This window comes from Dermacentor albipictus, chromosome 2 (genome assembly GCF_038994185.2).
Source record: "Dermacentor albipictus isolate Rhodes 1998 colony chromosome 2, USDA_Dalb.pri_finalv2, whole genome shotgun sequence".
NCBI lineage: Eukaryota > Metazoa > Arthropoda > Arachnida > Ixodida > Ixodidae > Dermacentor > Dermacentor albipictus.
This window is the reverse complement of record NC_091822.1, coordinates 110,441,136-110,455,674: the sequence shown is the minus strand read 5'-3', so window position 1 is coordinate 110,455,674 and position 14,539 is coordinate 110,441,136. Positions and strand designations below refer to the sequence as shown.

The 14,539-nt window shown below is 42.3% G+C and overlaps 1 long non-coding RNA gene across 1 annotated transcript; it reads right to left on the bottom strand.

Moving 5' to 3' along the window:
* Positions 1-6,600: 6,600 nt before the first annotated feature.
* On the bottom strand, positions 6,601-12,719 carry LOC139056036 (uncharacterized). The gene is made up of 4 exons (XR_011512111.1): positions 12,406-12,719; positions 11,188-11,240; positions 9,935-10,124; positions 6,601-8,856 (listed from the first exon to the last, which is right to left on the bottom strand). It is a non-coding gene; the product is annotated as an uncharacterized lncRNA (long non-coding RNA).
* Between the last annotated feature and the right edge of the window lie 1,820 nt (positions 12,720-14,539).

Sequence of the window (14,539 nt, the reverse complement as noted above, 5' to 3'; positions counted from 1 at the left end):
TGCGTGGCGAGTTCGCGGGAGGCAAAAATTTTGGCTCGCGAGCGAGCGGTCTTCCGCAGACCGTGTAGGCGTCACCGCGTCTACACTAGCCTCCTTTCGCGAGTGCAGAACGTTCGGCTCCTCCTCGAAGGTATACGCCTGGGACGACCTGGAGGAGAGAGAGAGAGAGAGAGAGAGAGGTGGTGGTCTCTCGTCCGCAGGTATAACAAAACGAGACAAGTCCAGCGGGCGGTTAGCCAGCAGCGCTGGTCTATATACCAAACAGCTACGGCAACCCTAACGGTTGTTCCTGTTGGCTGCTCCGTTCACGTACCGTAACATCTCGCTTGCAACACGGAGTTCCCTTCCTTTGCATATATTGGTGCTTGGAATTGATTGGCGGGGTTTAATACTTCGCAAATTAATGCTGGTGCAATGCGATTCGTAGCAGCGGACGAGAAATTATTTTTTTACCATTCTGGGTACTTTAACAGGCAGGTATATGTAACCTGAGCCCACTTGTGTGGTGTTTGTCATAATAATCATCCCCAGCATATTTCTTTTCCGCATTTCGTGTTAATGGAAACGCGGCTACCCCTGTAATGAATTGAACGTGAAATCGGTTCCGCCTTACATTTCGGTGCCAGACTTTTCCAGGCAATTTAGGTGCTTTGTGACCTTATATGGAGGACAAAGAAAAGAAAGGCGTCTGCTTTTCTTCTTCTTACTCCTCCTCCTCCCCCCGCCCCCGTCATTCCCCTTCTTTATCACCGCTCCTATCGTAATCTCGTTCGTGTTGAATGAAGGCTTATACAGTACATGCGCGTCCGACCGAATCGTGTCTCCCTCTCTCCCACTTCCTCTCTCTCCCTCGAGCGCCGAGGTAATTGTATTACGCGTTTAAGACAAATTGTTCGACCGGTTATGGGACGGCGCGCGCAACGCAGCATCTGTGGGAGCTGCTGTTGGGGGTAGTAGCTACGTTCGGGGAGCACGAGGAGGGTGGGTAGGAGTGCTTTCACAGAAAAGCTTAAGCCCGAAAATCAGCCCTTTCCCTCCAGCGATCTTCCGTCATCTCCTCTTTGTTTTTTTCGTTCATTCCCCGCTCGCTCGGTGGCGCTGTCGGCCGACCACGCTCACGCGCCTCGTGTCGGGAAGCTGCAGGTCAAGGGGCCGGACCGCGCTAACTGCCTGCCTGGTGCGGCCCGCTCGCTCGCTCGTTCACTCCGCTGTAGAACAACATCAGCAGCAGCTGCTGCTGCTTGTCGATCGCGTATGAAGAAGTCGTATAGACGCGACCCCCTCGTTGGCCGCGCGCACAAACGACGCCAAGCAGACCATGCGTGCGTGCGTGTGTGTGCGCGCCAGCGGAACCTGCCATAAAAGCTCGATAATGGACGTTGTAAAAAACGGAGAGAGACTCGAGCAGCGCCTCGCGAGGCTTGGCTGTGGCGACGTGTACGACCACCGCCACCGCCGCAACGAGCTGCAGCACCACTACACACTATACCGCGCGCCGCTTTTGCCCTCCGGCTTGCTGCTTGCTTGCTGCATGCGGCCGCCATCAATGCTGCGACCTCGTTCGATCATGTATAGAGAAACGACCGTCCTTCGCCACGTCGCGAGCAGTGTGACCCCGACCTGCGGCGCGTCCATCCGTGCACGCTATATACACACGTGTGTAAATAGGTGCGTGTGTGTGCGCGTATGTGTGTAGTTGTTGTTCTGAGGGGAATTCAAAGCACCGGCGCGCGTCCTTGGCTGACGTAGGCAGCTACCGTAATGCCGAAGATTATTTATTGAATACGGAGAAACAATGGATGTACGTGAATTACTTAGAGATGAGAACGGGACGGCGGCGGACCACGCAGTCGAAAGCCCGCGACGTATCCGATTTGCATGTAACAAAACTCTCAATATAGACAACTTTCTGAAATTGTCATTGTATAACCTCGCAACGTGCAATGGCTAAAGAGAAAACCCACACATGGACAGACCGAATGTTCTGGTACTACGCCGAGAGGAGGCTGAATGGTTCCTATATATCGGACTTACCACAAATGACAATGTTGCGTTCAAAGCATGGCTTCTCCTTTAAACTGAGGTCGTACTAAGAATCGGTGAAATCTCACAATGCTCCCGTCAGTTGTAGTAACATGCTCGTTGTCGCAGAAGTCATTTATTCAGTATGTTACTTTGGAAGGGTTTTTCATCTGGCAATCATCGGTTCCTTCTCGGTCATGCGTTGTGACGGCGGCGAAAACATTCTTTATTTAGAAGAATGGACCAGAATCCCATGAAGAGACCGGGCAAATTATCCGAAATATATCTCCGAGAGCAGCGGCAGGGGTCGGCACGGCCATGGTGACCTGTTGCGGAGCGTCGAAGTCGTGGTTTCGATTTCTGGTCGAGGAGGCACTGGTCGCAGTTTGATAGAGGACAAGTCTCGTGTTCATTAAAGAACGCATCATTAAGCTGCAACTGAATCCACAGCGCTTGACGTAGGCGCCCTTCGTAGCCCTTGGGCCTCAGAAGAATCTCTCTATCTGTCTCGCTGCCTCTCTCTCTCTCTCTCTCTCTCTCTCTCTCTCTCTATATATATATATATATATATATATATATATATATATATATATATATATATATATATATATATATATATATATATATATATATGGCCATGCGTCGTGTGCGCTGCGTGTCGCGAACTGCTGCGGGAAAGCGACCATGGTTTCTTCTCCACGACAGGCACACACTAAGAAAAAAAAGAGTACCTCTTACTCTTTTTGGAGAGTCTGGACTCGCCACGTATACGACACACTTTGTGGGAGACACCCGAACTCTCTTTCGGCAGAGAGTCCCGAGACTATCTGTGCTCAATACAAGGTGTTTGCGTGACTCCGCACACAATAGTCATGCACACTCTGTTGTAATAGTCGCCTATACCCTCTCAAAAGGGTTACAAGACTAGTGCTCAGGGAGTCCGTTAACAATTCTAAATGAGTCGAACGACTCAAGATAAAGGGTGACATGACCACTGCTGAAGGATTCGGGTAACTATTCTTGATGAGTCTGATAACTCCAGCAGTGTGTCAAGTTACCCTTTGTGCATGGTGCAGGACTCTTGTAAATGGAGTAAAATAACTAATCCATGTAAGTCGTTTGACTCTCAGATGGCAGTGTCGAGCCGCTTTTCAAAATGTGTCACCAACTTTTGCTGTAAGTACACACGACTACGGCTAGCTCTCAAGATGGCTACTGTGAAAAGACAACATATAAGAAAGAACCCATAGCAAACTTGCCAAAAAGGACGTGGCAGGTTAGCAACAAAAAGTTAACATTTCATCACCCTTTGTTGTCTTCTGGAAAATTCAAATGTATTAGTCAGCACAGAATCACCATGAAAGCAAGACAGTTCTCATTACTATTAAACTGGAATCAATAGCCAACCAAGCAAAACAGTCTTAAATAAACATCCAATATGTAGCCTGCAGGTGCATATGCATGACACTGCAATGCAACTCAGAACCATAATGAGACCCAAAAATATTATGTAACTCATGTGGAAGTTCAATTCAGCACTGCACAGGTCTCTAATGTCAAAACATTTATAAGTTAAACCTATTTCACTGTTCTTCGAGACGTGTTTTTATTTAGAACTTACCATTTAACATTTTAAGCAAGTAAGCTACACATGACAAATAAAGAAGGCCGCACTTATGTACAAAGGAGATCCAGATAATCAAGTGCAATAAAAACAATATTCCAACTTAGATTCCATAATCTATGCGTTATACTATGCTTGCTGAAAACAACTGGTTGGCAATTGATAATCCAATCTAACAGTAAGAACAGCTGTCTTACCTTATGGTACTCTTGTTGGCACTTTTCCCCCACAACTTGTGCGTGTTAGCGTCAGTTGAAAATTGATCTGAAAAATACCACATTAAAAAGTTGTGCATCAATTTTATTGTCATACAACATGCAACAGTGTATAAAAGCTTCACAACAGATAATATTACAAAAATAAATAGAGCAAAATTTATACTAATTGTTTATTTATGTTGACAAACATACTTTTCAAGACGAAGTATAATAGCTGACAGACAATTTCGCAGATTGCAATAACCACTAATACAAAACTTGCCATAATGCAAACACGCTGACAAAATATGTAGCACAGGTAGCTGTATTTTGTTACGGCAAAGATAGCACATGAATAATGAGGACAAGGGAGGTAGCAGAACACATAAACTATACCCAGCTGCATGCATGCAGCTGTAACAATACACATGGTGCACCAAGGTCCAAAAGAAACAAAGAGGAAGATGTGAGGAAGGCTTCTTTTACTCATCACAAGCTATCCTGTAAGAGCAGACAGATTATGCACTGGCTGTAATGTACCCTCAGCACATACGTAAATGAGTTCCATTAGGTGCCACATTTACAAATCACTCATACAATGTTCTTGTGATTGTCCTTATTCCGATTTTTAACTTGGAAAGCATGACTGAGTTATGTAATGCTTCCCTACGGCTTCGCACATATGCAGAAAGAAGTGTTTCTATAAACACGGGAGATCATGGAAGGATGACTGACACATACTTCTTTTAATTCTTTTGTCTTGGTCTTTATGATTATCTACCACAGTAGTCTTTTGTAGAGTGAAACACATTCAGATAATACACTGTGGGCAACAAAGTGTGAATACCTGTTCTTGATTTCTACCTTTCTCAAGTGTCCCGCTAAGGTAAGATTGGTGCAAAAAATTGTCTTCCCAATGTATGCGTTCCCACGAAACAGGAGCAGATGATAAGCCACATTAATGGTGCGTGAGATAAAACATCTGTTCTTAACTTACCACTGCCATTCCAATCTGGTGCGATTTTCTGCTTTGTTGTGTACTCTAGCACAGGTGCTACGCAGTTCACTTGGTGCCCAAAGCAACTCTCACACTATAGCAGGATGTCAATTTTGTTTTTCAAATTCTAAGCGAAACTCAGGTTATGGGGGACAATTGTAAACTTATAGTTTTGCTTTGTATCTTCATAATGTTGTAGAGCAGGGTAGAAAGCAAGAACAGATATTTATAATTTCATTTCCTATTGTGCATTGCATGGATATGTTTCAATGAATGATAAAACTACTTGGTAGATAAGAGAATTAACTTCGAAGTCTACCATATCAGTAACTGGAAATTTTATGTGTAATTGAAATTTTGTGATTCCCAGTGATGAAGAAACAGTTTTGACAAAATGTGCCAAGGCAACTAAGTCACTCATGCTCACAAAGGAAACAAAATAAAAACCAAGATTGCAATAAGTTCCAACTTGCAACCTAAAGTGAGACACCTCACATGACTGACTTATGTATTTACTGAGCATAATTTACATCTAGCGCATAATCTGCTTGTACAAGATGACGAACAATTAGTTACTGTTGCTTTCTCTCTGGGGCATTTGGCTCTTCTGAACACATGCACATTGTGTGGCAAAGCTGCGTGGATGTAGCTGGGCACAGCTGTTATTCAGCATCAGTCTGTTTTTATGGTCCTGTACTATTATCATTGTAATTTATAATTAGCAAATAGCCTAACTATTGGGTTGATCAGCTCCATTTTAAACAAAACATACTGACAGATTTCCCTGTTTATCGCTAACAAAGTGATGGGTACATCATTTCAGATTTCAAGAAACAGCTGTGGAACAGAACAAATGCTGAAGACAGAAAATCTACAATGACCAGTACCTTCTTTATTAAATGCCATGTACTAGCTCTTTCTGCAATGAATACCATTATTACCAAAAATTGTAGCCTGAAAAAATAATTGGGAAATATTTATAAAAGTGACAGAGATTAGAACTGCACGTTAATTACAAATGTCTTCTTAAACAAAATCACAATATTGAAGTTTCATTAATTTTAGCAAAACACTGACATCCCATTATTGAAGCTAGTCAGTGTTGAAGGTATTGTTAGTTTGTAGGAGTCCTCAGACTGGCAGCTCTGAAATATTTGTCACCATACTTGGTGGAACATGCTTTGCTCTTTCGGATATTACTTTGCCAAAAAGCCTTCTGTAAGCCTTGTAGGATGATCATTACTTTTTGGGTATATGTATATCAGAACTGGTGCTAGTCTGAGTTCTTACAAAGTAGACGTTATTGAGTACTGTAATTCTAATGCCTGCCACAGCTAAAATTTATGTTAGGGAAAATTGTCGCACTGTCATGAAGCAGTTATGTTCAATAATTAGAGGCAATCACCGTTGAAACACTCAGTACAAAACACAAATATATGGAGTCAAAATTTAAATGTCCAACAAAGTCACGTCTCATGTCTACATTTCACAGAACTGTCTTTTTTTCTGTTAGTGTGCCAATACCAATTGCACATTCACAAACATTTTAGTATTGCACTTCTGGTAAATGCAGGAAAATTCACCGTCTTTAACAGAAGCCCTTGGGAAGACAGCCCATATTCGCTTCGACAAGAGGACTTGCCTTAAGCTTCGCGTCGCTATGTTGTAGGTCACTGTAGCAAGGGGAACGTCTTGCTGATTGAATATTACTCGAAATATTTTTATTATTTGTACTAGAGTTTTCAAAAGAGAGCCAATTGTAGAGTTCTTCATGCAGATTTCATATATTCCATTAGTTTGTGTTTAGCTGCTTCTTGAGTTATGTCCTATACAACGGCAAAATACATAGTGATATTTGCGGGCACTTTCTTGTGTATTAAATTTTCACAAAAAAGCAGTGTGCTGCAGTTAACTCAGCTCCTTGTAGACTTCAAGGTGCCGATATCTATTCAAACAGCACGTAAAGTTACTAGAAGTATGCAAGATTAGTAGGCAGGCAGGCAGGCCTGCTACTAAAATTATTGAGAATACTTCAATAATTTTTTTCTCACAATAGCATGAGAATAACCTTGTGCTTTATAATTGTCCTATACAAATTAAATTTGGCATACATACTCTTCAAGATAAGCAGAATACCAGTATCTAATTGAAATTGCAATCTAAAAATTATTTAAAGTGGCCTAATATTTTTTGCATAATTCCAGTAATTGTACAAGCTGTTTGGATAGGTATCGCCACTTTGCGGTATACACCTAGCTAAATAAGATACAGCATGAAACCATTTGCGAAACTTTTACACACAAGTGCCCATAAAGATATATTGCCACTATGTAGGACATAACTAAACACCAGCTACACAAAAACCAATGACAATTCAAATCTACATAAAACTCCCTATGAATACCAGTACATTCAAATTTCTAGTACAAATTTAAAAAGTTGTTTCGAGGAGCATTTCCCCTTAATAAGTGGGTGTCAGTGTTTCTACCAAAGGGTTACAAAATGCCTTGAGGCATACCATAGGGAGTTTTATAAATAGCACACGCATGCATCTGTCTAAAAAGTCCCATGTCCTGCTTGCATTCCTTAGACATTTTTCTGCATTCTGTTGTATGTCACCGTTTGCATTCCTTAACACTGAGGGCGCAAAACCGAAAACCAGCCTATTATACACTTAATTTTTAGCCTGTAAAGGGGTTGTATGCGAATGGGGGCAGCCAACTCTAGCATGAGAATAAACAAATATTTGTTCTCGCATTAATGAAACCAGTCAAAATATAATCTCGCAAATCTAGAAATGAATGCACAAAGAACCTTGCTGATTGTTACATTAGTGTCCCGAACAAGATCTTCTGATGTTTATAATACCTAGTTTTATTCACTTTCCTCTAGTAACTGGGCTTTGACCTAGAATACTCAGTGTAGGAGACTAACCCAGGCCTGGAAGCCAATATTTAAATCTGAAATGGACATTCATCCCCCGACCACATGGCACTGCTACGTCATCAGAAGAAACATGCATCCATGGACATATAGTCTGTAAAATTATTTTTACATGATCTGTAGCGTTACTCTTGCACTAACAAATTCTGAAAATTAGGAAATACATCTGCTATTTAAAGCACTGCTGCAAAACCGTGTTTGAGAAATGCAATACTCAAAAGGTGTAATACAACCAATGTGTGCATAAAACCTATGCTGCCTTTGACATTCATCAGTGTGGCAAATAAGCACTGAGAAATGCCAAGGGTATCATAGCTTTCGTGTCTCAAGCCTTGCATGCGAGTACCAGTATCTTTGCAGTGAAAGAAGTCACATTATTACCAGACTTATGAGGGGAACCAATGTTTCTCTAGTTCAATAGTTTCTTTCTTGTGCTCCTATATCCTTGAGTTTTTAAAAAATAATGGGTGCTTGAAATAAGTACTTTATATTGCTCTTAAATTTATCCTACACCAGAGCCCGTGTTATGTTACATTTCTTGAACACATTGCAGTGCTGTAGATTATCAAAGGAAGAAAAAATGCCGTAAGTTCGTATTTTAGCCTTCCATACAACAAGAATTAATAACCTATCAATTACACCCACAAGTACGAAAGAACTATGAGAAACGGGGCTTAAAGGCAGGTATACATTAGAATAGCAGTGGCTGATGGTGAGAATTCTAAGAGAAAGGAACTATTAAAAACTAGATACTAAAGACACATATGAATTATAACAGAAATATTTACAAAGAATTTGAAGAGACAAATAGAATGTCTATTCAAATCACTCCACCCCAACATTCATCCATGGTTCGATAAGTGATCACAGCTGGTGATGCTGTTTGGATAGATGGTAGGTGAGGCACAGCTGTGAAATAGGTAGCACATGTAGAGGGGTCACCAAAGGTTGCACAGCAGGTTGCCTTGATCTCCGGACTCCCTCGACCCTGATGCGTTGAGCCTGGTTATACGTCGTTCGCAAGAGGCCTGGCCCAAGTGTGCGGCATGGCTTGGGTAAAATTTCAAGGCAACCTGAAAAACACAGATTCATATATTTAGCACCAAAATATTCTGTACCATAGGGCAAATCTGAAGTTTACCATCTGCACATAGCAGATGATGAAAACAGACACAAGTCACCAGACTCAAGGTATATAAATGTGCAAAAGTGGAACTGAATGTGAAGAGCTGCTTATAGGATGGAATCCATCAATTTGTCTTTTGTGGATCAATAATAGTATCTTAACATAAAGTCAAGTGTACATGACCCTCCCTATTTGTGTAAGTAGGCTATTCCATACCAGCTGTTCCAACCTGGCACACAACCACTTGGAATTTCTTCTTGAAAACTGAGGGCCTTTCAATATAAAAGAAATCTCAATTTCACGCAATACTTAAAGCAAAAAAAATTTTTACTGCCATAAACATTATGTCAAATTTATGTCATTATGTCAAGTATGCATCATAAAGTGGCAGCCAAAAATTTGGTTCTTTCATTAAGAGGGCCAAATTTTTAACAACGAAGAGAGGCCTTACACCAGAAACTTGACTGCTTATTAGCCACTGCTCAGTTTATTATGGCTGATTAAAAATGGACACAATGGCTTATTAACTTTATTTTCACAAAAGTGACCTACAGCAAAAACTGCAAATTTATGCAATCCATGTGTTTAGGACTTGTGCTGTGTGCAAGAATGGTATCAGAAAGATACATTATGCAGCAGTGCACAGAGGAGGATGAACTTGGAAAAGAAGACAGTTTTGGTGTACGTTTATCGGCCTACTTACCATTGAGGCAGCCCTAGTAAATTTATGCCAAATACCATGTATGAGAGTACATTGTATTCTTTTTAAATTGGTAAAGCTTTATCAAAGTAGTTTTTGTGTTAAACAAAAAAAAATTGTGCAAGTGGTCTCTTGCAGTTTGAAAATTTGCATCGCATTTCGTCTAATACACATAGCCTCTTGGCGGCTAAGACAAAATGCATGGACTTGAGAATCCCTGCACAGATAGCAGAGAGTCTAATCTACTTCGAAGTTACGTCTTTCATTGCTGAGTGACTACAAGCCATTTCACTCAAAAAGACGTCGCTTAATTACAGGTATTTACCTGAATCTTTCTGTCGGCTGTCAGCCTGCTGGCATCATCACTAAGGCTGCCAACTCCCTAGTGGACATAGTCGGGACATGGTGGCGGCAGGATGCAGTGGCAGAAGCCACCAAAGGCTCCCAACTACCTAGTGGACGTAGTCAGGACAGGGTGGTGGGAGGACACAGGGGTAGGAGCCGCCAGAGTGTACCTGCAACAAATTTGCACAAATGTTCTTAGTCCTACCATGACATGATTTACAATAAAACTGAGCTGTCTGTGTAACATGGCTACCAATACAAATAAAGGTAAACAGTTAGGTCCTACGACACAACTAGAAGCCCGACAAAAAAGAAACGGTACTTATGTTTATGAAAATCCAAGCAATGAAACAAAAAATGTGTAACCGGTTTGTGCATGGAAGCTCGGTTGAAACCTGAGCTCATACCATCAAGTGATCTGCTAGACAACTGCAAGCCTGCCACCTAAATATGTCATTGTAAATTATTTTTACATGCATTATGTTAAGCTGCATTAATACAAGTTCAAAATCTCTTAATATAAGTAAATCACCAAGCTAATTCAATTAACAAATTCCAGTGGTCGTTAATGCAACAAAGTGCAAGCTCGGAATAAAGCTGGCTAAACTGGGCAATGAAAAATAACAATGTGGTTCTCTACATCTTGTTTTCCTGGCTTTCGCTTTAGCACTGGAATATACAAGAATTTTGACATTCCTCATATTTCACCCTGCTAATTTTTATGCCATAATGCATAATACTTCAGCAAGAGGAATAATGCTTTCTTTCAACCGTAAATAGTGATAGAACAAGAAAATTCATTGGAGCCAACGTTTTGAGAAAAAAAATCTCCTTCTCTTTGTCAAAATATTGGCTCCAGCGGTCCTTGTTCTACGGCTCTTCATCAGTTCAAGTCTCTTGTCTTCCTGTGTACCTCTGTACTTTCAATGTTATGTCAATGAAACTGCAATAACGGATCATTAGTAAATGTAGCTGATGAGGAACTTGGGTTTGTTGGCAGATAACGACAGAGTAATTGCGCAATATAAAGATACGGACAAAGGAGGCTTGTGTGTGTTGTCTCCTCCAGCCATGTCTCCCCTTTGGGTGATTACTCTGTCTCAATGTAAAACTGTTACCCTTTGCACAATAATAGTACAATGCATAAAGACAGGAAAGTGGACACAAAAATTACAACAAATAGCATCATATGCTAATGAGATAAGCAAAAGTGCCTGCTACGATTTGTCTCACCCATAACGTGCTGGTAAGATGGTGACTTCTGGCTGTTGCCATTTCTTGAATACCTAAAATAAAATACATTTCAAAATTATAAAAATACACAGGACAACAGCAGTAGCCGAGGACATAATGCATTGTTTAGTACAAAAAGGTAAACTAATCTCCGATACACGGCAGACGAAATTTCCTTTATTATGTTAGTAGAAAAATACAACACACTTCATTTCATTCAATACTGTCAGCCTTTCTTGCTATAAGAAAAAAGGTATTTCTGCATGGAAGCAGCAAAATAATAAATGGCCTTCTACTTTTACAAAATATGTTGCAGCGACTAAGCCAACTACAGCTGTAGATACTTAAAATTGTTGTATGCACATTACAATAGCCAAGACAGGATAAACTTGGGTTCATATGCAGCTCACTGGAAGGTACAACTTTGCAATCAACTCATTTCTGCTGGGCAAATATACGCACTAACATAAAACTACACATAAAAGGACCTTTTTTTTCATAAACCACCGGAATCAATATAAAAAATCCAGTAGCAATAGTACAATTTCACCACATAAAACAGCCAGGTTTTGTAAGCGTAGTAGGATTTACTATATAAATGTTGCAGCATATTCATGCTTTTAAATTTTTACAACCGTGAAAATAAAGATTACGTAAAAATATTACATTATATATAGGCTTAGATTGTGAGCTAATGTGTTTTCTACTTACAGCCAAATGCACAAAAAATTTGTTCTCTTTCAGCGCTTTGAAAGCGCTGTCTGTTCGCTTGTGCATGCAGCCGCTTAACTGCTCTTAAAATATGTGTGCTGCCACATCGCCTGACGCTACCATACATCGTTGTAGCGCTTTTATTATTCGCGGCAACATACCTAAAGCACTAGTAAATCTTCAGAATGCACAAGCTGCCCTTTCGATTACCTGTCTTCGCAATGCGAAAGTCACACTGGTGCTAGTATTGTATCTACACTTCAAGTTACGCAGTACTTGATATTCTACGGATTTTTCGATGCGACAGGCCACTCGTCACTAGAGTCGTTAAGAACGGTGTTTCTCCTGAGGCTTCCGTCTGCCAGTAGTATTTCCGCCTACATACGCGCACGCATGCCTAAGAAACGTCTGTGAACTGCCAAGAGAAACATGGCGCAAAATGTAGCCGTACCGGAAGGGCCGAGTACGCGCCGTTTGTAAACTCGGAACAAAAGCTGATATGCTTACCTGAGACGTTAAGAGAAATATGGCACAGGTCACTCCCCGCTCGTAGTCGGTCGTATGCATCTGGTCGTCTCTGTCCGTTGCGATCTCCCACATCACAATGAAAGATGCAGTGCAAACCGCAGCACTTCGGGCGCTTGTGACGGTCCGGCGATGTCGGCAAAGACGAAATCGGCGATACGCTGTTGCTCGCGGCGGTCCCCTCGTCGCAATCGCACAGCACGGACAGAAGCTCCCACCGTAACTTGCCACAACGCTTGGTTGCAGTCGCCCTTAACGCAGCGATTTCAGAACCACTCAACGACAACGTACTAGCGCGTGATGAAGCACAAGTTTAAAATGGCGTCATGCTATTGACGGCTTCGGCTTTGGATCATTTTGTATCTGCACAACTGGGCAAAACAGTTGCGCTAGTTTCGGTTTTGTTTCCTTGCGTTGAAATAAAAACTGTTTTGCTCACTGATAATTTTATGTCACTTAAGTAATGTTTACGAATGAAACAGCCATCAATTTAACACGCGTCTTGAAATACCCGCTACGTTCACTTGGCAGAAGCAAAATTTTCTCGTCCGAGTGTGGTTGTGTTTTAAATATCTATCGCTGGGCTGTCGGAGCGTGCTAGAAGTGTGAAGACGCGGCGTAATTGTCCTTAATTTGCTTAGCTATAACGATGCGGCTGCCCTTGATTTCTGTCGAGTGCAGTTTGCTCTGATGTAAGGTAGAACTACAAAGCTGCCCATGTTACTGAATGATCTAGTGCACCTGAAGCTGCCAGAACTACGGTATTTCCTCCACAAATTCTTGCGACTGTGTGCCGCTGTCACCAAATGCGAGCGTGTAGTCATTTGGCGGAGATTTAGCAGCACATTTTCTAGAACTATCGTTCACCGCTCTATCACGACATGGCGAAGCAGCGTGGTTCGTCCTTAGTAAAATTTTCTATGCATTGCGAATTTTGCGATAGCAATTATATGGACACAACCGCCGAAATATATCTGTCGGTGTTAAAAATTAAATTATGGCGTTTTACGTGCCAAAACCACTTTCTGATTATGAGGTACGCCGTAGTCGAGGACTCCGGAAATTTTGACCACCTGGGGTTCATTAACGTGCACCTAAATCTAAATACTCGGGTGTTTTCGCATTTCGCCCCCATCGAAATGCGGCCGCCGTGGCCGGGATTCGATCCCGCGACCTCGTGCTCAGCAGCCCAACACCATAGCCACTGAGCAACCACGGCGGGTATCTGTCGGTGTTGCCGTGAGCTTACGTATAAAGTGCGATAAGATCCTATCCTGCTCCGTTAGCTGTGCGCATTAAAAGGAAGTGTACGAGGGCGAGCCGAGATGTATAGTGCCTGGATGGGTGCCCCAAGTATCTATAGGTGGTCACGTGATAAAACGCGCGCAAGCCGGCAAAAGGAGGCGCTGGTTCAGCACGCTTCTCCTCTGGCCGTTGCTCTAGCCCGGTCTGGCGCCACTCTCGATCTGTCTTGGAGATAATTTCCGATGGGTGCAAAGCGGGGAGGGGGGGGGGAGAGGGGAAAGGCGCTTCTATATCGCCATTTCAAGTTTCGGAGACGCTTTGAAGGACGAGGCAGCAGAAGCGTTCTGTCCGCTCTGTTCGCGCCCTTCATCACGCCGACGCTGTGGCAGCGAGTGTTCGCGGTCATTGAGTGAAATCTGTTCACGTTTGCACGTGCGCGCGTGACCCCGTGCTTGCTAATTTACGGAGTAAGCGATTGTTTACTGCAGTTTATTCAGGTGATGAAGCTACGAACCTTGGTTCGTGCAGTGGTTCATGCAGCATTGGGGGGAAACTGCTATATTTTTGTTTTTAAATTTCTGGGGGGTTCAAAAGCAGTGCTGCGTACGCTAATGTTTGTTTCTGGTCGCGGAACGCAACGCACTGCGGTAGCCCAGTGGCTTTGGTGTTGCGCTGCTGAGCTCGAGGTCACGGGTCCAATCACAACCGCAGCAGTCGCATTCCAATGGGGGCAGAATGCGAAAACGCGCGTATATTGTGCATTCCGTGCACGTTAAATAACCCGAGCTGCTGAAAATAAATCTGCAGTTTTCCATTACCGTACGCCTCATAACAAGATCTTGATTTTGGAACCTAAATCCTCAAAATTTAA